Source organism: Urocampus carinirostris, chromosome 8 (assembly GCF_059441175.1).
Source record: "Urocampus carinirostris isolate Australia breed hairy pipefish chromosome 8, RoL_Ucar_1.0, whole genome shotgun sequence".
In the NCBI taxonomy this organism is placed as follows: Eukaryota; Metazoa; Chordata; class Actinopteri; order Syngnathiformes; family Syngnathidae; genus Urocampus; species Urocampus carinirostris.
The window spans coordinates 464990-490332 of NC_142356.1; the positions used below are offsets into that span (position 1 = coordinate 464990).

Genomic DNA, 25343 nt, shown 5'->3' on the forward strand with positions numbered 1-25343 from the left:
CGCAAGTTACGTGTTCATTTTGAAGCGGTGTAAGCAGTCTCTGGTCTTGCTCCCATGAAGTTTTCCTATTTTAACTCTGACTTTACCCGAGCCACCTCAACTGGCTAGACATTTTTGTAAAATGATAATATTATTTGCAATTCCCTCTATTTTATGCAATGCAGGTTTTAGCAGTTTCTTGTCATGCTACCTTAAAGTTCTTTTATTTCCTTCCCCAACCGCTTCATCACATTTCGATGAAATTTGTAAAATGATGATAACATTCGCAAGTCACGTGTTCATTTTGAAGCGGTGCAAGCAGTCTCTGTTCTTGCTCCTTTGAAGTTTTCCTATTTTAACTCTGTGTTTACCCGAGCCACCTCAACTGGCTACACATTTTTGCAAAACGATAATATGATTTACAATACGATGTGTTTCACGCAAAGCGGCTTTGGCGGTTCCTGGCCGTGCTACCTTCAAGTTCTCCTTTCTTTCACGCAGTCATTCCCCAACCGCTTCAAAGCAGCTTCTGCTTTCTTCGGTTCGGTCGATGAGATCATCCGCGTCGTTGCTCAACTCCGGAAGAGACCGAGCTGTTTCTTCCTCTTTTTTTTGTGGGAGGAGCCCAAAAGAAGGAGGGCAGTGAGCGAGCGAGCTAGAGAGAGAGCTTCAGAACCGGGACCCCGGCGACCGCGGTGCAGGTGGATCCGGACTTCCCCATTCTAGAACTTCTAGACCGGCAGGTGGGTTCCTATTTTTTTCACTTTTAGCAGAACCCCGATCCGCCTCCCCGGGTTGACACAATGGGTGCACTGTTCCGCTCTTATCTGAGCGACCTCCGTTCGAGCCTGACACTTCCCGGAACCTTTCGGTACCAGGGAACCAGAACCGGACCGTGGTCCACTTTCACGACCTTCTTGCTGCCGCGCTGTCGACAGGAGTTGAAATGTCGAGAGAATTGGACCCCGGGATACGGCATCCCCGCCTTGTGACGTTTTCACCATAAAGTGTTGAAATTTGATGTTCTTTCAGCCCTCTTGTTTTCCCCCACTATATGGTCAGCACAACTTTTATTCCTTTTCCTCTTTTTTGTTTTTTTCTACAATAGACCCCAGGATACAGCATCCTCACCTTAAGACTTTTTCCACTTTATGGTCTGGAAAAAGTTGTTTTCTTCAGCCCCTCCTTACACCATATTTTCCACTATATAGTCAGCATAACATTTGTCGTATTCCTCTGTCCTAGTTTTTGTAGAGTAAACCCCAGGATGCAGGGTCCCCGCCTTACAAGGCTTCACTCTTCGGTGTGGAATACGTTTTTTCAGCCTCACTTTACGGCATTTTCCCCACTATATGGTCAGCGCAACTTTTGTCCTTTTCCTCTTTTTTGTTTTTCTACCCCCAGGATACAGCATCCTCGCCTTAAGACTTTTTCCACTTTATGGTCTGGAAGAAGTCTCTTTCTTCAGCCCCTTCTTACGGCATTTTCTCCATTATATAATCAGCATTTGTTGTATCCCTTTGTCCTAGTTTTTGTAGAGTAGACCCCAGGATACAGCATTCCTACCTTAGGAGGCTTTCCCTATACAGTGTGGAATGAGATGTTTTTCGACCCCTCTTGTTTTCCCCCACTATATGGTCGGTGCAACTTTTATCCTTTTTCTTTGTCCTAGGTTTTGGACTGTGCGCCCCCGGGATACGTCATAATAACCTTAGGTTTGCTATTTGGCAACATGATATCAAATGTTCCTCTGCTGTTGTCTGAATTCCTTCCCACAATGCCTTTCCTTCTTTTCTTTCAGTTTAGGATCTTGTTTGCTTTGTAGCTGGATTGCCATGTGATACAGTACTGTATTTATTTGTACTGTCTTTATTGGCTGTGGCTTGCAGTGACGCTAATAGGAGAAGCCGAAACACAATAAGCGTGGAAACAAAAGAAATAGGAAGAAGGCACACGCGTAGCTGCCCTCGCCGAGTTGCGTGTCCATAATCAATCAACAATAGTGACTTAATAGGGACGCAATTATAGCAAGAAAATCTTCAAAGGGCATGATGTTATAAATCTGTTTTTTTAATGTTAATTAGCTGTCCCCTTCCCCCATTGCATCCACCCACTCACTCTACCGTACCAGTTCATGTCACGCCAAAGGTCAATTACAATAGAATAGAATATACCTTTATTATCATTGTTACAAAATGAGAGACACCAGCAGCTGCTGTTCCAGATGATTTTTTCCGGAGTACTCTCAGTTTTGTTTCCGTCTGTTTTTGTCCCGTCTGTTAGTTTCTCCAGTTTTTGTTCCTGTCCAGTTTCTTCTGTTTATTTTCGTTATCCCGATTCGTTATCGATCTCGTCGGTCTCCGGCTTCCCGTCTTTCCACGCCAGACTGCTGCCTAACGCGCATGACTCCCTATTTCCCGTAAAGGCTCGTGTGAGAACGTCACGCGATTGGGTCCTGATCCTGTTCTTTTTTTTGCCTCCGGCTTCTGTCGTAACATAGGTTCTATAAGGAATTAGAATAAAAGTAGATGGATTCCACTCAATGATCAGTCTTTGATTCCTTGCAGCCGACCCGAGCAGGATACGGAAAGATAAAAGCAGAAGGTGTCGTGGCGATATCGAGCCCGCTCGGATTCTTTCCACCGGAAACAGGAAAGCGGTTCGCGATAGCCGAACGGAGTTTTGGGGTGAAAGCGACGGAAACCGGGAAGTCGTCCGGTTCCAGTGACGCAACTGTTTTCTATCCTGTCATTTCCCGTGCAGCTGCTTCCGTCCCACGAAAACAGACCTGTCCAAATTTCGGTCTCGACCTCGGACCCGTCGGGCGTCCCCCCCGCCCCGAAACGGTCTCGTTTCACAATACCGAGCCGGTGACGACGCGCGGAAAAAATCAGCGAAACACAAAAACAGATGGCGCAATCATCGGCAAAAAACGGTCGCGGCGATTTTCAAACTTCAAAGCGTCCATTTTGGCTTTTGTCCACGTCTCCCGTCCCGATGAATCGAAAGTCACCGCTTTGTCCCGGCAGGTCGAATGGACGGCTCTCATGGAAGTCATTAAAATTCCTGGCCGACATGTGCTAGCTTGTTTATTTTTGCGCCCGGAGGGTGGCGGGACGCCAGGACCACGCGTTGTCCTTCCCTGTCTGTCCTCAGAGGACATTGACGCTTCAGGATGCAAAAGATAATGTTAAGTGGAGGATGACGGATGTGATAGACTTTGGTAGATTCCAGTAGAGAGCTAAAGAGCACGAGTAATCATCTTGAACTGGTACAGTAGAGTGAGTGGGTGGATGCAATGGGAGAAGGGGACAGCTAATTAAAATAAAAAAAGATTTATATCGACATGCCCTATGAATATTTTCTTGCTATAATTGTGTCCCTATTTTTAATAATAGTCACTATTGATTGATTATGGCCAGTGACAATTCCTGTTTTGGAAAATTGCTTGTTTTCCTTCCCCGTCCGTCCTCAGAGGACATTGACGGTTGAGTACGCAAAAGACAATGTTAAGCGGTGGACGACGGATGTGATAGAATTTGGCAGATTCCAGTTGAGAGCTAAAGAGCACGAGTCATCATCTTCGGTGACAATTCCTGTTTTTGAAAATCGCTTGTTGTCCTTCCCTGTCCTCTGAGGACACGAAAAGATGAGTATGCAGAGGACAAAGTCTTGTCAAGAACAATGGTGTGATGGAATGTTGATTTTGATAGACGCTGGCAGATTCGAATGAAGAGCTGAAGAGTTTTAGTGGCCATCGTCCATTCTTGTCATTGATAATTCTCATCTATCCCTATGTACTTTTGTCTTTTCCTGTCCTCAGAAGACAGTTGATTTTGCAGGAGACAAAATCTATAGACAAAATAAGGGGACAATAGACTTGATGGGATTTGTCAGATGCTTTCTGAAAACTGGAGTTCTAGTGTCCATCGTCTATTTCTGTCAGTGATTACTCCTGTCTTTAGCAAGTAGTTGTTGTCTGTCCCTGTCCACAGAGGACACTACAAGTTAAGTATGCAGAAGAAAAAGTCTCGTCAAGAACAACGGACTTGATAGACTTTCTCAGATGCTTTCTGATACTGGAGTTCTTGACAATGGAAAGGGACAAATTCGAGTTGAGGGTTGTTAACAGTTATCTGAGTTCTGTGCTGGACACTAGTGTCCTTAGTCCATTCCTATCAATGATGATCCCTGTCTTTTACAAGTGCTTTGTTGTCCTCCTCTTCCCTAAAGGGACACTAAGACTTGAGAATGCAGAGGACAAAGTCTAGTCGAGCACAATGGACTTGATAGACTTGGTCGGATGTTTTCCAAAAATGGGAGTTTGCTTGAGTTCTTTGCCAGGCGCTAGTGTCCGTCGTCCATTCCTATCACTGACGATTCCCGTTTTAACAAGTGCTTTTTGTCCTTCTCCGTCTGTCCTCAGAGGACATTGCCATTTAATGATCCGGGATATTATAGCTAGTCAATGACAATGACATATTTGAGTTGGGATCTGAAGAGTTTTCTGAAAATGGAAATAAGGTTAAGGTCCGTGCCGGCCACTGGCATGCGTCGTCAATTCCCGTCCGTCCTTTTACAAGTCTTTTTTGTCCTTCCCTGTCCTCAGAGGACATCGACAGTTGAGTATGCGGAAGACATTGTCTATTGTCCAAAGAACAGTCAAATGATTGAGTGTTGCGAAATGGAATCCTATTGAATATTGTTTTGTGCAGTCTGTGTTTGTGGACACCCTAAGAAGCCTTGTTAACACATATACTGCCCTAGACGGCTAATGGAAAGAAGAGAGAGGGACAGAGAGAGGGACAGAGACAGAGAGAGGGGGAGAACAAGAGAGATATCAAAAAAGATGTAATAGAGAGAGAAAAGTAGAGAGAGAGATCATGAAAGATATAATAGTGAGAGAAAAAGAGAGAGAGAGAGAGAGAGAGAGAGAGAGAGAGAGATCATGAAAGATTGAAGAGAGAGAGAGAGAGAGAGAGAGAGAGATCATGAAAGATTGAAGAGAGAGAGAGAGAGAGAGAGAGAGAGAGAGAGAGATCATGAAAGATTGAAGAGAGAGAGAGAGAGAGAGAGAGAGATCATGAAAGATTGAAGAGAGAGAGAGAGAGAGAGAGATCATGAAAGATTGAAGAGAGAGAGAGAGAGAGATCATGAAAGATTGAAGAGAGAGAGAGAGAGAGAGAGAGAGAGAGAGCTCATGAAAGATTGAAGAGAGAGAGAGAGAGAGAGCTCAAGAAAGATTGAATAGAGAGAGAGAGAGAGAGAGCTCAAGAAAGATTGAATAGAGAGAGAGAGAGAGAGAGAGAGAGATCATGAAAGATTGAAGAGAGAGAGAGAGAGAGAGAGAGAGAGAGAGAGAGAGAGATCATGAAAGATTGAAGAGAGAGAGAGAGAGAGAGAGAGAGAGATCATGAAAGATTGAAGAGAGAGAGAGAGAGAGAGAGAGAGAGATCATGAAAGATTGAAGAGAGAGAGAGAGAGAGAGAGAGAGAGAGAGAGAGAGAGAGAGAGAGAGATCATGAAAGATTGAAGAGAGAGAGAGAGAGAGAGAGAGATCATGAAAGATTGAAGAGAGAGAGAGAGAGAGAGAGATCATGAAAGATTGAAGAGAGAGAGAGAGAGAGATCATGAAAGATTGAAGAGAGAGAGAGAGAGAGAGAGAGAGAGAGAGAGCTCATGAAAGATTGAAGAGAGAGAGAGAGAGAGAGAGAGAGAGCTCAAGAAAGATTGAATAGAGAGAGAGAGAGAGAGAGCTCAAGAAAGATTGAATAGAGAGAGAGAGAGAGAGCTCAAGAAAGATTGAATAGAGAGATAGAGAGAGAGAGAGATCATGAAAGATTGAATAGAGAGAAAGAGAGAGAGAGATCATGAAAGATTGAATAGAGAGAAAGAGAGAGAGAGATCATGAAAGGTTGAATAGAGAGAAAGAGAGAGAGAGAGAGATCATGAAAGATTGAATAGAGAGAGAAAAAGAGAGAGATCATGAAAGATTGAATAAAGAGAGAAAAAGAGAGAGATCATGAAAGATTGAATAAAGAGAGAAAAAGAGAGAGATCATGAAAGATTGAATAGAGAGAGAAAAAGAGAGAGATCATGAAAGATTGAATAGAGAGAGAAAAAGAGAGAGATCATGAAAGATAGAATACAGAGAGAGAGAGAGAGAGAGAGAGAGAGAGAGAGAGAGAGAGAGAGAGAGAGAGAGAGAGAGAGAGAGAGAGAGAGAGAGAGAGAGAGAGAGAGAGAGAGAGAGAGAGAGAGAGAGAGAGAGCTTTGCGCGTGGCACCTGGCCTTGACAACTCGTGGACATCTTTCAAACTGCAGCTGATTTTTCTCTTGTGCATCTCTGGGCCACGAGTCAAAAACCTTGGCGGGCGGGCCTCATGTTGGACAGCTGCTGCTTCGTAATTGTCAAAAGCCTCCTGTCGAGCGCTGTGGAATAATCCCCTTCTTTGTAATCCTCCTCCCGAGCGGCTTTCTGTTTTCAATATTTAGTCCCGATGAAAAAAGTCCAGGTCGTCATGACGACACGGAGCCAAAGTTCCGGGAGGGAACGACGGAGTCCCCGTCCGCTCCGGCCGAGACTCAAACATCGCAGCCGCTCGCCATCCTCCGTCTCCGTCTCTATCCGTCTGGACTTTTTTTTTCTTTCCCGTCTGAAAAATTTCCCTCTCGTCCCGAGCGTAACGGGCACCCGCGTGTGGAATCCGGAGAAGATCTGAGCTTCGCGTTCCAGAGACACACTCGCATCACAATCATTCCTCACCATCTCCAGATAATGCCATCAATATCTTCTGCCAAGACGTTCTATTTCACTTGCAAACTTCTAAAAGGTCCTCCTCTGGATGAGCCAAGAACTCTCTAGCAAACTTTTAACAGATCCTGTGCCCTCTACCAATCTTCTAAAAGATCATCTTGCTTGGTTTTCTGTGAAACTTTTCTAGATCATTCAAGTGCTCTCGATCAACTTTCGAAAACGTCATCTTCTGGAACACCAAGTACATTAGTAAAGTTCTAAAAGATCCTCTCACGGAACGTTCCGGTCTTATAGATCACATTAAAAAAAAATCCTGTCCTGAATCACTCAAGTGCTCTCAAGCAAACTTGTAAAAGATCCTCTTCTGGAACATCCAGATCTTCTCTAGCAACTTCGAAAAACATTCTTTTCTAGATCGTCCAAGGGTTCTTGATTAAACTTCTGAAAGATCCTCCTCTGGATGAGCCAAGAACTCTCAAGCAAACTTTTAACAGACCCTTTTCTGGATCATCAAACTGCCCTCTAGGAATCTTCTAAAAGATCATCTTGCTTGGTTTGCTGTGAAACTTCTAAAAGAGCCTTTTCTAGATCATTCAAGTGATCTCTATCAACTTTCGAAAACATCATCTTCTGGAACACCAAGTACATTAGTAAAGTTCTAAACGATCCTCTCACAGAATGTCCTGGTGCTCTAGATCAAATGTAAAAAAGAAATCTGAATCACTCAAGTGCTCTCAAGCAAATTTCTTCAGGATCAAAGTTTTCTCAGGCAATCTTCAAAAAACATCATTTTCTAGATCGTCCAAGGGTTCTTGATTAAACTTCTAAAAAGATCCTCCTTTGGATTATCCAATTGTCCTTATCAAACTTCTAAAGTATTATCTTCTGGATCGCCCGAGGCCTTTTGGTCAAACTTCTAAAGGGACCCTCTTTTGAATCCTTCGAGTAATCTTGATGAAACCTCTAAAAAGATCCTGTCTTGCATCATCTAAGTGTCTCTAGCACACTTCTGAAAGAACCTCTCCTGGATAAAACTTTCAAAAATTCCTCTTCCAGAACGTCCAAGTGCCCCCTTTCAAACTTATACAAGATTCTCCTCTGGATGGAACAAGTGCTCTTGATCAAACTTCTAAAAAGATCCCCTCCTGGACCCTGTTCTCTAGCACACTTCTGAAAAACCTCTTCTGGATCATTCAAGTGGTCTCAAGCAATCTTCTAAAAGCTCCTCTACAGGAACATCCAAGTGGTCTCTAGCAATCTTGTAAAAGCTCCTCTCATGGATTCTCTAGGTGCTTCCTAGCAAATTTCAGACAGTTACTGGATGGATTTGTGTCCCCAGCGGCGTAATGATTCACTGATAACTTTTGATACTTTGGTCCTAGAAGGTTTCCTCATCTTCTCAGCAGCTGTGTTTCAGGTGATGCAAGGAGTTGTTGTGCCTCACTCAACCTGCCGCCAACATGAACTCTAAGTGATATGGAAGAAAGAGAGAATGCCGGGGTTCTTCAAGATCCATGGAGATGAGTGCAGGCAGCTGAATATACGTGAGGAGAAAAGAACTGGACTAGGTGTCCAAGACCCAGTTGCAGCCTTCAATGGTTTCATATTGTGTGGTTGTTCCAAAGACCCACCTGAAGATCCATATAATTGAATCTAAAAATGTTCAACTTCGAGTCCAATTAGGGACATTTCTGTGGTTAACATTTATAGCAAACGTTGACAATTTGAAAAGGACAACCCTCTCGGAGTCCTTTGACTTGTGACCTTACCGGACCTCGCTGTCACAAGCCAGGAAGGGAGACAGGACCCAATAGTGTTCGTTTGACTCCGTTTTTATGAAGAAAGAGAGCAGCGCTTACATCCACGATCCAGCAGATGGCAGGAACGCGGAAGCGGCACTTCCGTGTCGAGCGAGGGTCGTCCTTGACGGCGAGAAAAACAGGTCGATGGCCGGGACGGGGGAGCAAAACAGAAACGGGTCCGGAAAAGAGCTCGGCAACAGGTATCGGGCAGGAAACGGGGCAAAACGGGTCGATGGCCGGGACGGAGGAGCAAAAGAGGAAACTGGTCAGCAACAGGTATCAGGCAGGAAAAACAGGGCGGGATATTGTTGGAGAGTACAAAGGCTTGCCGAGCTGAGAGCCTAGGTTCGCGGACGGTCTGACGGCTTCCTTTCAGAAGACGGGAGTTTAAAAAGAGTCCGACAGCCGATCGGGGCCCGCGGCTGTTTGCGCCAACGGTAACCCGAATCAGCAATCGTGAGACTGGCATCCTCTCAGGAAACTCGTCCTTCCTTCGTGCTGACCGACCTGGAAAAGCGGCGTTGAACTCGTACCCTGACTGGGGCAACCGACAACCGGCGCGATAAAGCGGCACGGATAAAGAAGCGAAGGGGGACGAGTTCGGGAAACGAGCGCGGCCTTGAACGCTTTAAAAGTTTGCGGCTCAAACTTTGGCTCAATGGCGGACACCAAAATGACTCTTTTGGGAAAAAGACGGGAAAAACCCTCAATGGTCGTCATCGGGTTAAAGTAAGTGCTAGCTGCTAGAAGGCTCGCGTCCGTCAAGTCGGTGTCATCGTTTCTTGATGCGCTTTATTCGCAATTCAACCCAATTTCATCATCAAATTTGCGGCGAGACTTTTAGTTCCTTAACATAGCGTCGAGTCTACGCCAACCATACCCAAATAGAGAAACAGATTTAGAGTCTATTGCGAAACGTTATATTGGCTATTTTTGTATTCTATATCTTTTCTTTTATTATTGTATCTTTCAACACCAGGATACTGCTGGAAGTGGGAATTTCCCTACCGGGATGAAGAAACTATCTAGACATCTATTTAGACATCTATCTAGACATCTATCTATCTAGACATCTATTGATCGATCGATCGATCAATCTATCTGGACCACAGGTGTCAAACAGGAGGCCTGCGGGCCAGATCAGGCCCGCTATAGATTGAATCTGGCCCTTGAGACAACACTCAGAGAAGCGCAAGAGAGAAAAAAAGCTGCAGGTTGAAATATGTCAACTTGATGTTGCCAAAGCCAGGTGCCTTTTACAAAGACGCTGTACTTGTATTTATTTCTCTCTCTCTCTCTCTCTCTCTCTCTCTCTCTCTCTCTCTCTCTCTCTCTCTCTCTCTCTCCCCCCTTTTCTCTCAATCACTGTCTCTTTCACTCTCTGTCTCTCATTTTCTCTTCCTTTGTTTTCTCTTTCTTTGTTGCTCTTTGTCTCTTTCTCTCTCTGTGTCTTTTAACCTGTTTTGCTCTAACATCCCTTTTTTTCCTTTTCTCGTTCTCTCTTCCTACCCTTCGCGCTTTCTTTTCTCTCCTTCTGTCTTCTGTTTCTCTTTAGATTTCTTTAATCCTCTCCCTTTCTTTTCCCTCTCTCTCACGACTTTTTATCTCTTGTTTCTCACGCTCTCTCCCTCTCTTTTTCTTTCTTTGTCCCGCCCTCTCTCCTTTTCCCTCCCTCTTCCTCTTATTTCTTGATCTCTCTTTTTCTTTCTCTCAAATCTACTCGTCCGGCCCCCGACAGAATGTTTGTCCTATGGTGTGGCCCCCGAGTTCAAATGAGTTGGAGACCCCTGATCTAGACATAAGGTGTTCCATTTTTGAGTCTTTATGTTTTCTTTGGTCCACGATGTCTCTTACAAGATGTCGGGTTGCCGATCCCTGGTTTCGAGGACGGCCGGGCAACTATTTAGAGTCGGGGGCCACGTTCCCTTGAAAAGATGACCCAGGGGCTTTGAAAGCATCACAATTGGAGAAAAACGATATATTGTGTCACTGTTTTTAGCACTTCGTTTGATATTTGGTTTTGTGCTACGGTATCACTCGAGTTGTCATTCATATTTTTTTCATATTTTGATTTTTGTCGTATTTCTTTAGTATTTTGTGGTATCGCTGTGGTATTTGTGTAGTAGTTCCGTCGTATGTTTGCAGAATGTTTCTAGTACAGTATATTGGTCGTATTTTGGAGTATTTCTGTTGTATTTTGTAGTGTTACTGAACATTTTTAGAGTTTTGTCGTATTCCAGTTGTAATATTTCTCTCGTAGTATTTTTCTATTATAGAATTACTGTCGTGGTATTTCTGTAGTAGAGATTTAATGTATTGCCATTGTAGTTTAGTAGTATTTCATTTGTATTCTTGTAGTATTTCTGTTGTACTATTTCCGTAGTTTGTATTATAGTATTACTGCAGTAGTATTTTTGTAGTATTTCTATAATATTTTCATCTTTTGAGAAGGAAAGCAAATAATATATCAGGTCCCTGTTCTTAAAGCACAAAGTTTTGCCGTCGTTTTGTAGTATTTCTGTTGTAGTTTGTAGTATTTCTGTAGTAGAGTACATTTTTAGAGTTTTGTCATACTCCAGTTGTAATATTTCTCTCGTAGTATTTTTCAATTATAGAATTACTGTCGTGGCATTTCTGTAGAAGAGTTTTCATGTATTCTCAGTGTAGTGTTTTCATAGTATTTTTTTGTATTCTTGTGGTATTTCCGTTGTAATATTTCTGTTTTTCATCTTTTGAGAAGGAAAGCAAACAATATATCTGTCGCGGTTGCCATGGTGCCCGTGTGGCGCCAGCTGCGGCTGGTTGACAGATTGGCTTTCTGTCTATTTAAGCTCAGTGCTCCCACTCTTCGATTTTCAGTCCGTCAACGAACCTCTGCCCCGCAAGATGTGGGTTTTGACTCGGCCCTGTTTTCCTGTTGATATCTTCAGTCCGGTATTGATCCCGTTTAGTTTGTCCTGTTTAATATCGGTTTCCAGTTTTCGTTTATTTTCAATATCCTATTTTGATATCAATCCTGTCCGTCCCGTCATTTAATATCGGTTTCCAGTTTTGTTCCCGTCTAGTTTGTCCTGTTTGATTCCGATACCCTCTTTGATATCAATCCTGTCTGTGCCGTCCTGTCCCGTATCGACCCTATCTGTTTGACATCTGCTCGGGCAATTGGTATCAATCTCGTAGGCCTCTGGCTTCCTGTCATTCCACGCCAGACCGCTGCCTATCATGCACGACTCCCCATTTCCCGTAAACCAAAAGGCTTGTGTTTGGGTCCTGATCCTGTTCCAGTTCTTGACAATATCAGGTCCCTGTTTTAAAGCACTAAATTTTCTATTTAGTTTTGGAGTCATTTTGTCGTTGTTTTGTTATATTTCTGTTGTCGTATTTTTGTGGTCATTGCAAAAAGGGACATTGGGAACCAAGTGGTACCTGAAAATAGTCATACTTTAAATATATCGTCATTATAGTGGGACCATTTTGGTTTGGGGGACCGGATGAAAAAGCCCTGCGGGCCGCACATGGCTCGTGGGCCATACTTTGCCCACCATTGGTTTAGAACGGTATGAAGAGAGAAAGAGAAAAGGGAAAAGGGATGTTAGAGCAAAAGAGGTTAAAAGACAGAGAGAGAAAGAGACAAAGAGCAACAAAGGAAGTGAAAAAGAGAGACACGGAGAGTGAAAGAGACAGAGTGGGAGAAAAGGGGTGGAGAGAGAGAGAGAGAGAGAGAGAGAGAGATACAATTACAGTGTCTTTGTTGGAGGCACCTGGCTTTGTCAACATCAAGTGGACCTATTTCAACCTGCAGCTTGTTTTTCTCTTGCACTTCTCTGAGTGTTGTCTCGCGGGCCGGATTCAATCCCTTAGCGGGCCTGAACTGGCCCGCGGGCCATACGTTGCCCACCACCGGTTCAGAAGAACAGCGAATGAATGCGTGTTCTTGGATGTGCAATTCCAAGCCATCTTTTTTGTGTTTGCGCCTTTGAGCCATTTCCCGTATGGGCGGGGTCAGCGATTGTTTGTCTGTTTGACGTTGCCGCGGAAACGGGCGGGTCGCGGACGCCACGAGTCCGGCTGAGCGACCCCGACCCGACCTCCCCCCGATTTTCACTTCTGTCCTCCGCTCTCGCATCATGACGCAAGACATCTGGAATCTTATTTTGGAGTCACTTCGTTCAAGGGGAAAAAAAAGGGAAAGGGAGAAAAGGGCAAACGGAGTTCCACAGCTGACAATGGACTTCTTGTGTCCTTCTTGTCCTCTCCTGCTTTATTGACAAAACCGTCTCATTTCTTCCCCTTCTTCGTTTTCTTGATTTCGAGATGATTTTTGGAGTCCCGGCCGTGCAATCGTCCGACATGCACGAAGGAAGTATATTGGTTTTAACGTCGAAATGAAAAGCTTGGTGCAAAACGTACTCCCACCCACAGAACAATATGCCCCAGTGTCAGAGAAAAAGGAAGAAAGAGAGAGAAGGGAAGAGAAAGAAGACAGAGAAAAAGAATGACAAATTTAAAGGACAAGACAGTGAGAGAGAGAGAGAGAGAAAAGTAGTGAAGAAAGAGAGAAAAAGAGCAATAAGTGAGAGAGAAAAGGAGACAGAGAAAGAAAGAGAAAGAAGGAGAGAGAAGAAAAGAAGGAAAAGGGAGGGAAAAAAGAAAGAAAGAAAGAAAAAGGAGGGAAGGGGTTAAAGGGAGGGGAAAAAAAGAAAGAAAGTAGTAAAAGGGATGAAAAAGAAAGAAAGAAGGAAAAAGGAGGGAAAAAAGAACAAAAGGAGGAAAAGGGAAGGAAAAAAGAAAGAAAGAAGGAAAAGGGAGGGAATACAGAAAAGTTAAAGGGAGGAAAGAGAAATAATGAAAGAAAAAGAAGGAAGGAAGGAAGGAAAAGGGAGGGAAAAAAGAAAGAAGTAAAGGGAGGAAAAAGAAAGAAAAAAGAACAAAAAAGAAGGAAGGAAGGAAAAGGGAGGGGGGAAAAGAAAGAAGTAAAGGGAGGAAAAAGATAGAAAGAAAGAGAAAGAAAGAGAAGGAAGGAAAAGGGAGGGAAAAAAGATAAAAGAAGGAAAAGGGAGGAAAAAGAAAGAAAAATATCAGGAAAAGGGTGGGAAAAAAAGGAAAAAGGAAGGAAAAAAGAACGAAAGAAAAAGGAGTAGAAAGAAAAAGGAAAAGGGAGGAAAAACAAAGAATGAAAGAACAAGAAAGAAATAGAAAGAAAGAATGAAAGGTAACTGGCTTTGACGACATCAAGTGAACATACATAAAACCGCACCTCGTTTTCCTCTCGTGCTTCTCTGTGTCGTCCGTGGGCTGAATTAATATCGCTTGGGGGGGGTCTGATCGGGCCCGCGGGCTGCAGGTTTGACACCCCTGACCTCATGTAATGAAAAACAATTACGGATGAAAGAGTGGGCTCCTTTAAGAGGGCTATTTAAGGAGCAATGGGTGGGGGTCGGGGGTCCCCCCCTATGAAGAAAGGAACTCCGGTTCATCTTCTGTCGGCGACAAAGCTCGCGAGAAAAAGAGTGGACGTCCCAGGACAAAGCGTCCTTCAGAAATGTCCTCCTGGTTGCCAAGGACGTCCGCGCCGTCTTTTCCAGGAACTCCGAAAAAGTCCTTGAGCTTATTGTGCGTTGCCACGGAGACGCCTCGGCCATTGCCCCTCGTTGTCCACGACGCAAACGTGTGCGGGAGTCAATGGGCGACCTTCACGGCCAGTAAGTTACCCTAGATGTGAACACGCCCCCAAAAAACGACTCTGCGCTTTGGCTCTTCTTGACTAAACATTCCGCTCCCCCAGACCAAGTTGACATTGAATATCCACAATGTCTTTTAATAGCGGTCAGGCAGGTCACCACGGATGTGAAACCAGCCCAAAAAAGCTGACACAGTGTTTTTTGTCTCGTCGACCTAGCAGCTTTTTTAGAAAGACATTTTACTCTCCCAGGGGAAAATCTTTTGACCAGGATCAAAATCTTTTACAAACAATCAGGTGGGTCACTTTAGAGGTGAAAATCCCCCCAAAATGCCTGAGTACTTCTGATTTTACTGACTGAGCATTTTTTCAAGAAAGACATTCCTCTCTCCCAGACCAGAACAACATTAGATTTTAACACAATGTCTTTTAGACAGTTACAAGTGTTAAAAAATCTTCATAAAGTAGACTCAGCACCTTTGGTTTTGCTGACAGCGTTTTTTTTTCCAGAAAGACATTCCAATCTCCCAGGCCAGAACAACATTGAATATCAACACCATCTTTTGCTGGCAGTCAGGTAGATAACCCTGGATGTGAAAACAGCCTCCAAAAAACAGACTCTGCATTTCTTTTGTTTTGTCTACTCAGCAGCTTTCTCAGACATTGCTCTCTCCCAGAACAGAACAACATTCAATTTCAACACAATGTCTTTCAGACAGTTAGAAGCGTTTAGAAAAAAAGCCCCATAAAGTAGACTCAGCAGGTTGTTTTTGCTGACAGGATTCTTTTTCCAGAAAGACATTCCTCTCTTCCAGGCCAGAACACTATTCAACTTCAACACAATGTATTGCAGACAGTTAGAAGGGTTGATCTTCATGTGGAAAAATGCTAAAAAGGTAGACTCCGCACCTTTGGTTTTGCGGACACCATTTTTTCCCCAGAAAGACATTCCGCTCTCCCAGACCAGAACAACATTAGATTTCAACACAATATCTTGCAGACAGTTAGAAGCGTTAAAAAAAAGCCCCATAAAGTAGACTCGGCACCATTGGTTTTGCTGACAGCGTTCTTTTTCCAGAAAGACATTCCAATCTCCCAGGCTAGTACAACCATCTTTTGCTGGCAGTCAGGTAGATTACCCCAGATGTGAAAACAACTGCGTATCTTTTGTTTTGTCGACTCGGCAGCTTTGTCAGAAAGGCATTCTACTCTCTCAGGCAAGATCCAGTTTGGCAAGAACTGATTTCTGCCGTATTCCGAAGTCTATTGGGACACTCTGCTAAAGTTCCTGGTTATAAAAGAGGCTTTTGTTTTGGCGGGGTTTCACTTCCTTTCATTTAGATGTAATGACCCGTGTGTGTGTAAATCAGGACGGCATAATAGTCTGCCGCCTGCAAATTGACTTACCCGGGGGGCTCTTACTCCCTACGTGACCTGACTGGGAATTGGGCAAACTACGGCCCGAGGGCCACACGCGGCCCCCCCGGGTTTTTTCACCCGGCCGCTTCATGAAAATGCTCAAATTATATTGACAGTACATTTCATAGTAAAGCATTTTTGGGGTAGGTTTTTTTTCTTGTCCCTTTATGTGTTTACAATAAAAATACGGCCACAAGAATACTACAATACTACTCCAAAGGTAAATATCTCATGTATTATTTTATTCTGAAAAGAAAAAAAAAATGAAACAAAGAATATTATTTCAGAAATACTACAGACATACTACATACAAAACTACTTTAAAAATACTTGCACCGAAAAAATACAAATTGCTATCATACAAAAATACTACTACTGATATATCACAACAAAAACACAACTACAGTAATATTACACGGATATACTACAAAATGTATCTTCTACAGTACTTTAAAATACTACTATGGAAATATTACAAGAATACTACAGTAGCACCACTACGAAATAAACCTACGGTATCACTAGAAGACTATGAGAAAATAGTCCTACGTCATAAACATTTCTACAGAAATACTAGGAAAAATACATATAATACAAACATACTATTAACCACTACAGTAATATCAAAATACCACAGATATATTACATAATTTCTACTATGGAAATACATTAAAAATACGACGTAAATACAACATAAATACTGCAGAAATTGCACAGAATTACTACAAAAACACTACAGATAACGTTACAAAAATACTACTACAGAAATATCACAACAGAAATACTACAAATAAAAAAAAAACAAGTTATATTACAAAAACCCTACAGATATACTCCATAATAAAAAATACTTGAAAAATAGTACTCCGGACATGCAGTACAACAAAAATACAACAAAAGTTAGCTAGCTAGCCGGCTAGTTAGTTCGCTAGTGCGCTGGAATGTCGAGCAATTTCTCGATTGAATGGATCAGAAGGGAGGGATGTGTCGTTCGGAAACGAAACGGCTTTATGAGCCAACTCATTGACGTGAAGAACGGGAACCGGCTCCCCAGCAATCAGGAGCAGGCTCCTTTCGAGACCCTTTTTTCCTGTCTTGTGATTGGCCGATATGCATTTTCGTTCAGGGTTTCTGCCTTTTTGTTGAGTATAAAATAGGTTGAGATTGTTTTGTATTTTCTTTGTTTTTTCTTATTTTCTCCTCAATCTTTTGTTTTTTGCTTTTTATTCTCTGACATTTTACATCTTTTTTTTTTTCCTTTCCTCTTCTTGCGTTTTTTTCTTCTTTTGTTTCTCTTTTTATTGTTTCCCTTTTTTCCTTTTATAATAATAATTTTTGTCCTTTTATTCTCTTTTTATTTTTTCTCATATTCTATTTTATATTTTTTTTCTCTCTTCCCCTTTCTTACTTTTTTCTTTTGTTTCTTTTCTCTTTCTTTTTTCCTTTTCTTGTTTTGTTTCTATCCTTCCTAGCTTTTTACTTGTTTTAATGCTTTTCAAAATGTTTCCTTTTGTATTTTTTTACCTAGCCTTTTTTTTGCTTTTCCTTTTTTTCTCTTTTCCTTTCCCATTGTATTTTTTTCTTCTTCGTTCCTTTTTTAAATGTTTGTCTTTATTCCCCCCCTTATAAAGTCATTTTAGCGTCATGTGATGTGAATAATAGTTCATAAATGGATTAACACTATAAAAAAAGAGCCATTTGGGAGTCGACCCTTTTTAGAGAGCCTAGTCGAAAGAGCCGATTCTCTGAGGAAGACACGTTATGAGCCGTCTCTAGGAAGTAAAGCGAGCGGAGGTCATAGAAAAGAGCAGGGAGATGGGGGAGGGGCGAGGCCGGCAGTAAACTCTCTTCCGATTGGCCGACGCTCGCCAGCGAAGGCGGATTAATCTCTGGTCACGTGCTCCTCTGAGCTCCTTTCACACACTTTTTTTGTGCGCATCTACTCTCGCAGCAGCTGCAGGGAAAGCAGGAAGCGAGGACCTCCATCGACGAGGGCGACGTCGGCGTTTCTGCCATCTCGGATGTTACCCGGGGGAGGACCTTCCTAGAGATGCGCTGCACTTTTTCCCGCCACCGTCGCTTCTTTCCTATTCGTTGATCTCGGAGGGAGTCGGAGGTGAATGGCGCTCGTACGTGTGGAATATTGTGCTCGTATATCGGGACACCTGACATCCCGGAATTGTGCTGGTAGCTCGATTGAAAGTGTCTTGTTTTGGAGATCGGAGGGGGAATGGCGCACATGGCGAGTGCGAGTGCCACAGGAGATTAGCGCTACTTATTATCTCATGAGTGGAGAACAGACGGGTACATGCAAAACCACCAGCTCGGAATTGCAGCTTTTATTTTTTAATGCATATGTGAATTGATTTCAAATAACAATGATGTACATTTGACGTCTTTTGAACCTTTTATTTTCCTGTTATGTCAGATTATTTAGCTTTATTAACATGTACTACTCTATATAAGATAAAAAAGTCAATTAACATATGGATTCTTTTTCAGATTTATTTGTATTGAAATGAAAGTCTTTACAGGAGAGCAGACGGGTACATACAAAATGACTGGCTTAGAATTGCAAGTTTTATAGTTCTTTTTTGGCTAGGAAAATAAAAGGAATAATGCAAATATTATTATGTATATACATATACACATTTTACAGTTTTGAAACTTTTAATTTCCTTTTGCCAGATTATTTTGCTTTTTGGTATTTACAAATTGAAGTTGACTTCACAATAAAAGATAAAAAGTAAGTTAACGTATGGATTATTTTTCCGATTAAAAAAAAAATGTTATTTAAATAAAAGTCTTTATGGGAGAACAGACGGGTACATACAAAACAACCGGCTCGGAACTACAGGTTTTATTTATCTTTACCAGGATAAAGAATGCATATATGAATTGATTTCAAATAAATGATGTACATTTTATTAGTTTTGAACCTTATACTTTCCTGTTATGTCAGATTATTTAGTTTTATTTAAATGTACGACTCAATATAAGATAAAAAGTCAATTAAAATATGAATTCTTTTTCCGATTTATTTTTATTGTAATGAAAGTCTTTACAGGAAAGCAGACGGGTACATACAAAATTACCGGCTCGGAATTGCAGGTTTCATTTATATTTGCCGGAGTAAATAATGCATATATGAACTGATTTCAAATAATAATAATATGCATTTTACTTGTTTTAGACACTTTATTTTCCTGTTATGTCAGAATAGCTTTATTAACATGTACTACTCAATATAAGATACAAAAAAAAAGTCAATTAACATATAAATTCTTTTTCAGATTTATTTTTATTGAAATGAAAGTCTTTTCAGGAGACCAGACGGGTACATACAAAATGACTGGCTTGGAATTACAGGTTTTATTTATTTATTTATTTATTTTTGATAGGAAAACAAAATAAATAATCCATGTAATAATAGATAATAATATCACACGTATATATTATAAGCACACACATTTTTCAGTTCTGAAAGTTTTATTTCCCTGTTATGTCAGATTATTTTGCTTTTTTTTTTTTTTTTTCAAATTTAAGTTTACTTCACAATATAAGATAAAAAGTGAGTTAACGTATGGATTATTTTTCTGATTTTATTTTTTATTATTTTTTAATTAAATAAAAGTCTTTATGGGAGAGCAGACAAGTACATACAAAACGTCCGGCTCGTCATTGTGGCAGATGATTTAGCAGGCTTTATGATTTTTTGGGGCGATGAAAATAAGCAAAATGATGCATACGTGAATGAATTTGCAAAAAAAAAAAATATATATACATACGTACACTTGTTTTGAACTTATTTTCCTGTTATTGTCAGTTTTTTTTTTTAACAGACTGTTAAATATAACTTTACTCCGCAATATGAAATAAAAATTAAGTTAATGTATGAAAGAAAAAAATCTTTTATTATTTTTATTTAAATAAAGTTTTTTTGAGAGCGCAAACGGTACATTCAAAAATAAAAGAAATAATCTATTTTTAAATGTATTTATAATATATAGACATATTTTACTTCTTTTGAACCTTTTAAAGGAAATCCATATAACAAGCTAAAATATCTGACATATGAAATTAAAAATGTTTGAATTCAATTCAAATGGAATAAAATGCAAAGAATAATAACCTTTTTTGTCAGATGATTTAGATTGTTTTATGAACATTCTTTACTAAAAAAAAAGAAAAAAATCAGATAAAAAAAAAAAAACGCGTACATGCACATGTCAATGGGCCAAACAGATCCGCTTGTTGCCGAGGTTTGTTTCTTTTCACGTCCATCTCGGGTTTCCCCGCCAGCTCGCTTCATATTGTAAACACGCCCTCTCTTCACTCCTTCCGTGTTGTGTTTTTTGCGCGGGCACGCTCCTTCCAGGCTGTGCCGGGATTTGCCGAGCGTGGCTAAAATTAGCCTCCTCGCGGATTCTTTCCTGGTATTGTTACTGCCGCGGTTGTAAGGTAACCCGCGAGGCGGCTTATATTTAGGAGTGGCGGTTACAAGATACACCGGTGCCTTAATAAGCTATGCGGGCAGGGGTGTGGCCCCTGTGGCCCTTTTGGCCCCGCTCGCTGCTCACAAAACAAGCCTGATTTAGTCTAGGCTCAAATTTGAAAGGGAGATCGAGGAAGGAGTGGAGTTGAATTGATGCAGGACACAGACTTAAGTCATAGCATTTTTCAATGTTATATTCCAGATTAGTATTGCCATCGTTGTGCACGTTTCATAGTGTTAATTGAACTCAAAAAAATCCCCCCAAAAATATCTACCAAAACCAACCGGAAAATGACTGAAAAACAACTTAAAAACGAACTGAAAATCTACAGAAAAACTAACCAAATAACGACCCAATAACGACCAAAAATGAACAAACAATGACCAAAAACAGGCCTTAAACAACTCTCATAACAGCCAAAAATGACACAGAAATGACCAAAAACAACCCAAAAAACAACCCAAAAATGGACCCCAAAAAACAACCCAAAAACTGAAAAAAATGACTCTAAAATTTAAAAAAACAGCCAAAAAATGTCCTGAGAAACCACAGAAAAATCATCAAGAAATGACCAAAAAACAACCCAAGAAACAACAAAAAATGACCTGAAAATGACCCAGAAATTACAGAAAAACAATCCACCAAACAACCAAAAAACAACCCAAAAATGACCCAAAAAACAACCCAAAAACCGACCAATAAATGCATCCAAAATTAAAAGAAAAAACAGCCCAAAAATGTCCTGAGAAACCACAGAAAAATGACCATAAACATCCCAGGAAACATCAACAAAATGACCCAGATATGACCAAAAAACAACCCACAAAACAACTCAAAAATGACCTGAAGAACGATCCTCACCCAAAAAAAAGGCTCAAAAGTGAAAAACTACCCAAACAATAACTGAAAAACAACAAAACAAGTTGAAAAGCAACAGAAAAAGGATCAGAACAATGAACCAAAAAAGGGACCCAAAATTACCCACAAAGGACCCACAAAACAACCCAAAAAATGACCCCAAAAAACAACCCAAAAACGGACAAAAATGACTCCCAAATAATAAAAAAAAACAGCCCAAAAATGTCCTGAGAAATGACCAAAAAACGAGCTTAATAGTACAACAGAGGAACAACCCAAAAAACGAGCCAAAAAGAAACCCTCCAAAAATGACAGAAAATGGAACAAAAACTATTCAAAAGACGAGCGGACCCATGCAATATTGATATAGAAGATTTATAGAGCAATATTTTCTCTTCCTTTCAAGTGGCTTTTAAATTAAAGGGCCCACAAAATATTTGTTTCTTCTACTGTACAGAAAACAACCTCAAAACCAGTTCAAAAACGACAGAATGTTCAACTAAAAAAAAAAAAAAAAACACCCCAAAATGACAGATATATGAAACCGCTTTTCAGATTGTTTTTGTTGCTTTCATCCATGTATTACCAATTGTTATGTAACATGATGCACAAAAAAAACAGAGAAAGAAAATAAACATGGAAGAAGAAACAAAAGAAGAAGAAAAAAATTAAAAAGGATATTAGGGGGAAAAAATGGAAAAAGCAAGAAAAAGAAAAAAGAAGAAACAGAAGAAAAAATGAAAACAAACAAACAAGAAAAAAAGAAAATAGTGAACAAAATGAGAAAGAGGCAAGAAAACTAAATAAAAAGCTCAAGGAAAAAGGAAACAAAGAAGAAAAAAAACAAACATTTAAAAAGCTATGAAAATGGAAATGAAAGAAAAAAAAGGAAGAGCGAAAAAAGTGAAAAGCTCTGAAAAAAAAACAAGAAACAAATTGAAGAAATAAAAGAAAATAGAGAACAAAAGAAAAAAAGAAACAAAAAAGGACAATAGAAAGAAATGAAAAAGAAGAACTGAAGCAGGAAAAAATGAAGAAAAAGAATCCAAAAAACTGTAACTCGATTGGATGCCGCGTTTTGCATGGGGATTGTCTCGTCCCGCTCGGGAATCGGACGTGTCGGCCAAATAGCCGGAAAACCGGAAGGGAGTCAGTCCCCTTTTCAAGTTAGGGACTCCAAAAAGGTGCCTAGCTTAGCCTCCAATCAAAGCCTCTACCGCAAAAGTCACGTTTGTCAGTGGCTAGCTAGCTAGCTAGCGCGTATCCACAGTCCGAGATTCCGGATCAGGCCCGGATCCGGATGTCCCGGGCGAATCGGTGCGCGAGGGCCGAACATTCCTGATCCTGACCGATAAGCCTCCACGATTAAGATCCCACAGAGCCGTTATCCCCCGAGGGACGGAATGCGGCCGTGTCGACTGGCTCTCTTCAAAAAAGTTTCTTAACTCTTGCTTTAACTGTACAGTTTGAGATGTAGAGGTAGCTTCAAGTCTTAAACGGAGATGGATTTAAAGCCGCTTGAACAGTTAAAGCTTTAACTGTTGAGTTAAGACATAGAGGTGCTCAAACACTTGAGTTAACGCTTGGATTATAGATCTAGAGGTACCTAAACCCTCAAGCTAAGGTATGTTCAAAGCTTTAAAGCTGCTTTAACTCAACAGTTGAAGCTTTGACTATTGAGTTAAACATTTCGAGTTGCTTAAAGTAGGTTCAGAGGTGTTTTTATACTTCAGTTAAAGCTCTAACTCTTTAGTTAAAGATGTATGTTAAAGCTTTAAAAGTTAAAGCTTTAAAAGTTAAAGCTTTAACTGTTGAGTTAAACATGTAGAGGTGCTTAAACTTTTGAGGTAAGGTTGGTTTAAATCTTCTTTAACGCTTCAGTTCGAGATCTAGAGGTACCTGAACACTCGAGCCAAGGTATATCGAAGGCTTAAAGCTAGCTTAACTATTCAGTGAAAACTTTAACTGTTGAGTTAAAGATGCAGCGGTGCTAAACGCTTCAGTTATAGAGATGTTTTGACACTTGAGTTAAAGCTTTAACGGTTCAGTTAAAGATCTACAGGTACATAGACGCTTGAGCCATGTTATGTTGAAAGACTTAAGCTGCTTTAACTATTCAGTGAAAACTTTGGCGGGGTTGAGTTAAACTATTACGGTACATCTTTAACTGTTGAGTTAACTGTTGAGTTAAAGATGTAGCGGTGCTTAAACGCTTCAGTTAAGGTATGTTCAAAGCTGCTTCAACTCTTCAGTTAAAAATGAAAAGGTCGTTAAATGTTTGTTTAAAATAGAATTAAAGCTTTAAAACTGCTTAAACTATTCAGTTAAAGCTTTAACTGTTGAGATAAAGATGCAGCGGTGCTTAAACGCTTCAGTTAAAGTATGTATAGAGATGTTTTGACACTTGAGTTAACGCTTTAACTGTTCAGTTAAAGATCTACAGCTACAGAAACACTTAAGCCATGTTATGTTGATAGCCTTAAGCTGCTTTAACTATTCAGTTAATGCTTTAACTAATCAGTTAAAGCTTTAACTGTTCAGTTAAAGATCTACAGGAACATAAACGCATGAACCATGTTATGTTGAAAGCCTTAAGCTGCTTTAACTATTCAGTTAAAGCTTTAACTGTTGAGTGAAAGATGTAGAGGTGCTTCAACGCTCAGGTTAAAGTAGGTTTAAAGCTGCTTTAACTCGTCAGGTAAATCTTTAACTATTCAGTACTTTAACCCAACTTTAACTATTAAGCTAAAATGGTTGAAAGCTCTTGAGCTAAAGTACCGTATTTTCCGCACTATAAGGCGCACCGTGTTATAAGGCGCACCTTCAATGAATGATATATTTTTAAACTTTTTCCATACATAAGGCGCACCCCATTATAAGGCGCTATAAGCGCATGCTGGTTTAAGATCAGGTCATTGTGCAATTTTGTCATTGTAATCCTGTGCAGTCCTTCGAGACATTTTTGTGATTAAGGGCGTCATCAATAAATGTGACTTGACTTGGCTACAGTAGAGGATGTAGTTACGTTATGCAACCGTTAGATGGTGCCGCGCTAAAGGGAATGTCAACAAAACAGTCAGATGGGTCAGTCAAACTTTATTAATAGATAACAAACGAGCTTTCCACAACTCCATTCACTCCCGAAATGAATAAACAGCCGTTTTATTATTTTCTCTGAGGAAAAGCATTTTCGTGACACATCTTTAACATCTTTGAACAACAGCGAGGCATAACATTTTACTTTTCCTCCATTTAGTCAACACGCAAAAAAACGTTACTGTGATGGTAAATGAAACGTTAGTGCAATCGCAATATAGTGACACTCGTAATGTGCAAAAACAACAAGTGCAAAACAATAACAATAAAGCAATAACATAATAACTGTAAAATGTAAAACGTTGTAGTGGGTTTTACATAATTCACCCACGGAACCATTGTTCAGTTAGCGAGTTCCTAGGGGGACTCTTAATTCTGCCGACTCGAGCCACTCTCGTGTTCGATTCATTCATGTCGAACTCTCTCGCTGTTGCTCTATTTCCGTGTTCTACTGCGTGACCGATCGCCTTGAGTTTAAACTCTGCGTTGTAAGCGTGTCTCTTAATAGGAGCCATTTCAGGGTCTTTGTACAAACGCACAAATAAAAGAGAATCGTTATTTAATATTTCCCAGTATGCACAGCGCACTTCTTCTTCTACGCGAAAAATGGAGTCGGTGGCTGCTTACCGTAAGTCGCGAGACCTTGTCATTCAATAGTGATCCATATATAAGGCGCACCGGACTATAAGGCGCATAGTCAGCTTTTTTTTTAAAAAAAATCAGATTTTATGTGCGCCTTATAGTGCAGAAAATACGGTAGGTTCGAAGTTTGCAATAGGTTTAAGCTCTTGAGTTCAAGATGTCGGGGTTCCCGAAACATTTGATCTAAGGTGGGTTTGAAGCTTTAAAACCGCTTTAACTCTGGAGTTAATGCTTTAATCCTTGGGTACTTCAACCCTCGTTTCGGGTTTATCGGCGCGTGAAGGCAGAACATTCCCGATGCGAAGCGATAAGCCTCTACCGTTGAGATCCCGGAGAGCCCCGATTCCGCGAAGGACGGAATGCGGTGGGTCACCCGTCCGTGTCCACTGGCTCTCCGCTAACGTAGTTAGCGTGATTACGGCAAATCTCATTCGGATCGGGACGGGGCCGTCGTGGCCGCCCAGCGAGTCGGCTCTTGTCAGGTCCCATTGGTTAATTGGACACGTTACAAGCGGGGGGCGCCGGCTTAGCAAAGAGGTCACCTCGCCCGGGGCTGTAGCTCATATTCAACAAAGCGCAAATGTAAGCGAATACGAGAGGAAAGAAAGAAAGAC

General features: G+C 40.9%; 1 protein-coding gene across 5 annotated transcripts in view; it reads left to right on the forward strand.

The window, feature by feature from the left end:
• Positions 1 to 611: 611 nt before the first annotated feature.
• Positions 612 to 25343, forward strand: part of add3a (adducin 3 (gamma) a) — a 68092-nt gene continuing 43360 nt past the window's right edge. For 2 of the 5 annotated variants that reach the window (XR_015851059.1, XM_088341212.1), the window contains exons 1-2: positions 655 to 722; positions 17589 to 17753. The gene's annotated coding sequence lies outside the window, so the exon portion shown is untranslated. Of the gene's footprint in view, positions 723 to 17588; positions 17767 to 25343 lie in introns of all 5 variants that reach the window. The other 3 variants (XM_088341213.1, XM_088341216.1, XM_088341215.1) reach the window with 3 other exon arrangements.